The 3,618-nt window shown below is 41.2% G+C and overlaps 1 pseudogene; it reads right to left on the bottom strand.

The window, feature by feature from the left end:
* Positions 1-2,692: 2,692 nt before the first annotated feature.
* On the bottom strand, positions 2,693-3,152 carry LOC127204490 (60S acidic ribosomal protein P1-like; annotated as a pseudogene).
* Positions 3,153-3,618: the final 466 nt, after the last annotated feature.

The following is a 3,618-nucleotide window of genomic DNA, read 5'->3' as shown; positions in this document are numbered from 1 at the left end:
ATGTTGGTCAAATGTTTGTTTTCTCCAAACATCTCTGGTCAATAGCGGAGGGTTAGTCATAAGTTTGGGGAAGTTAAAAGTGACAAGGGGTTTGATGTAGACTAGGAGCAGAGAGCAGAAGACAAGAAACTCTGAGTAGCTGCTCTGAGATCTCCAGCCACCACCACAGCAGCACCCTTGTACTGCCTGGACCTTACTTATCACCACCACACCCCAGGAAGTCACCATCATAGACACCCACCAGCACATTTTGAACATAGTCATATGTCCACAGACTTCACACCTTGCATATTACTATTGCATGCCATATCACAGACCCCATCACCTCTGCACTCCATCACCACTGAATGCCTGGGCAGTCATCATGGTAACTTGCTTGTCCGTCGGTGCATAGAAGCTGAGATCCCACAGCCCTTGGTGCTCAGTGCTGCCCATTCCTGTAGCACAGGTGTTGTGTGGCCAGGTGGCTTAATATTAGCAGCACCTGCTGCAGAGACAAGATCATTACAAGAACAATTTTTCTGTCTCTAAAATGAAATAAGCCTGGTCATGGAGAATGATCTTCCTAATGTGTTTGATTTACAAGTTTTCCTTTCCTCTCTCCTCCTCCTCCTCCTCCTCCTCCTCCTCCTCTTCTCTTCTTTTTGAGACTTGGTTTCTCTACACAGCCTTGGACCTGGAACGTGCTACATGGACCAGGCAGGTCTTGAACACACAGAGATCTGCCTGCCTCTGCTTCCTGAGTGCTGGGCATAAACACCTGCCTGCTACTAGATCTGGATTAAATGTTTAGTAGAATTCATCATTGACTCCTTTGGTTCTGGGCTTTTCTTTGGCGAGAGACTTTTAATTACTGATTTAAATGCATTGTTTATTATTATTATTTATATGCTTGCAGTTTAAAAATAGGTCTTGGTTCAACTTTGCTAGACCAGATGTATCTTGAAATTTATCCGTTTCTAGGTGTTCCAGTTTACGGAAATATAGTATTTTAAAAGTATTTCCCAGTGATCCTCTGGGTTTTGACTCTAAAATTACTAGTTTGATTCTTCCAATTCTTTTGATTAATCTGATTAAAGGCTTGTCACTTTGTTCATCTTAAAGCCAACTTTTTGCCCCCATTGATTCTTTGTATTGTTTCTATGTCACTAATTTGTGCCTTGGCCTTTATTATTTCTACCTAGTAATTTTGAATTTGGCTTATTTTCACTATTGTTAAACCTTGAGATACACCATTAGGTTCTTGATCTGAGATTTTTTTCATTTTTCAGTGTAGGTACTCACAATGCCCTTCTTACAGATTTCTTCAGTCTATCCCAAACATTATTGCATGTTGTGTTTTCATTTGCATTTCAACTTATGAACTAAATTTTTCCCTAACTTCTTCAATGACCTACTGATCCTTCAGAGATACATTATTCTGGCTAGGGTTGCAGCTCAGTGGTAGATCACTTGTATAACATGAATAGAGATATGGGTTCAATCATCAGAACCGCACACAAAAATGTATTGTTCAATCCCCATGTATTTGTTTACTGGTTTTTCTTGTTCTTTTTAAAAATTATGATTAAAATTTTTTATTTATGTCTATGTGTATATCTATCTTTCCCTGTTTGCCAGCTGTGTGCAGGTGCCTGCAGAGGCTAAAAGGGTGCCAGATCTCTTGGAGCTGGAGTTACAACCACCTGACATGGGTTCTGGGAACTAAATTCTGATCCTCTGGAAGAACACAATGCGCTCTTAACCAATGAGCCAGCTCTCCAGCCCCTCTTCCTCTGTACTTCTTTCTCGGGTTATTGCATAGTGGTCAGAGAAGACACGAGAATTTATTTGAATTTTTTATTTGTATTTGATACAAATTGCCTTATGGCCTAAAATGTGATCCATTTTGGAGACAGTTCCTTGGGATAATCAAGAGACTTTGTATTCCACAGTTACTGGGTCTCTTTCTGTAGATATCTTTAGATACATTTGATCTATGATGTAACATGATTGTGACATTTCTTTTTTCCTTTTCTCTTTTTGTCTTTTGTTTAGATGATGTGTCCATTGATGAGAATGGGCTATTGTAACCAATTGCTTTGTGTTTTGACCTGTCTGCTTCGCTTTATCAAGTCATGAGGTGGAAGTTTTCGTTTCTTTAAAAAATCTGTTATGTCTTGTCAACAGGTTTTTGTTTTAATCCCAAGTGTGGGGTATGGAATTGTTTTCAGTTTGCCCACAGCTGATAATTGAGTGGTATGGCTCAGAGGTCAGCATGGCTTGCCAGCTGGAGTTAGTGGAACTCTGAGGATTCTGGGAGAGTATAAATACCAGAGTGCAGAGAGAGGACATATGGAGAAAGAAGAAGGGTGCTGGTTTGCCCTGCTGTGTTTGCTGTTTGCTGTTGCTGGACTGATATCGATCCTGAGGGCTGAGACTTGTATTTTCCTAAAGAACTCAGCGGCCCTAACCATCCAGAACTAAGTCTAAAGAGAACTCCACCCCCTTTCCCCTCAAACCTTCTTTCTCTCCTACCAAAGGTCAAAGGGTTGGAAGGGAGGTAGAGGCTTAAGGGACCCCAAAGAAAACAGAGTTAAAAAATAGCACATTCAAAGTAGTATTTGTTTTCATCATCAAGTTGATGAGTGCAATTGCACACATCTACAGCCATTGTATCTTCTTAGTGGATTTTTTTTTACAGGTTCAGCTTTTTATTAAGCAGGTTAACAAGAGGTTTAGTCAAAAAGACCAAAGCCCATGACATCATCAGACTCCTCAGATTCTTCCTTCTTTGCTTCCACTTTCTTCTCCACAGCTGGGGCAGCAGCGGCGGTGGCTGACACAGGACCTCCTGCTGATGCAGCTTCCGCGGCTGGAGCAGGCCCACCAGCCCCTACATTGCAGATGAGGCTCCCAATGTTGACATTGGCCAAGGCCTTTGCGAACAGGCCAGGTCAGAAAGGTTCAACGTTGACACCGGCTGCTTTAATGAGGGCATTGATCTTATCCTCCGTGACCGTCACCTCGTCGTCGTGAAGAATGAAGGCGGAGTAGATGCAGGCGAGCTCGGAGATGGAGGCCATGTTGTGAACTGCCGGCACGGTGCTAGTCGCCGGATGAAGTGAGGGCCTCACCCCACGCGGCCTTAGCTTCCTCGGAAGAACCGAGCACCTTGGCGGCAGCTGAGGAAAAGCTCTTTTTTTAATAATATGTCACAACCTTTATTATTCCTGATTAATTTTGAGAATCTGCTTTGTCAGATAGGCAGTTAGTAACTTCTTGCTTTCTAATCACTTTGCGTGAAATACCACTTTCCACTCATTGAGTCTATGCAAAGCTTTGTCAGTGAGCTGAACTTCTTGTATAAGATATGATTGTAGCTATTATTCCTTGCTTTCTGATTTTTTTTTGGGTGGAATGCCATTTTTGTATTTTCTCATTCTATATGTATTTTTGCTACTGGGATCAGTTTCTTGCATATGGCAAATATTTTTTCCATTTTATCATCCTTTAATTGGAGAATTAAGGCCATTTACAATTAGAGTTCTTTTTAAAAAGCATCTATTAATTTTTGCTCACCTTTTTGAAATTTTTTATTCATATTTGCTGGTTTACTCTATTCATAATGTGTGAAAC

Source organism: Acomys russatus, chromosome 20, assembly GCF_903995435.1.
Source record: "Acomys russatus chromosome 20, mAcoRus1.1, whole genome shotgun sequence".
NCBI lineage: Eukaryota > Metazoa > Chordata > Mammalia > Rodentia > Muridae > Acomys > Acomys russatus.
Note: the sequence above shows the minus strand (reverse complement) of the source record. Positions and strands in the feature narration are given on the sequence as shown.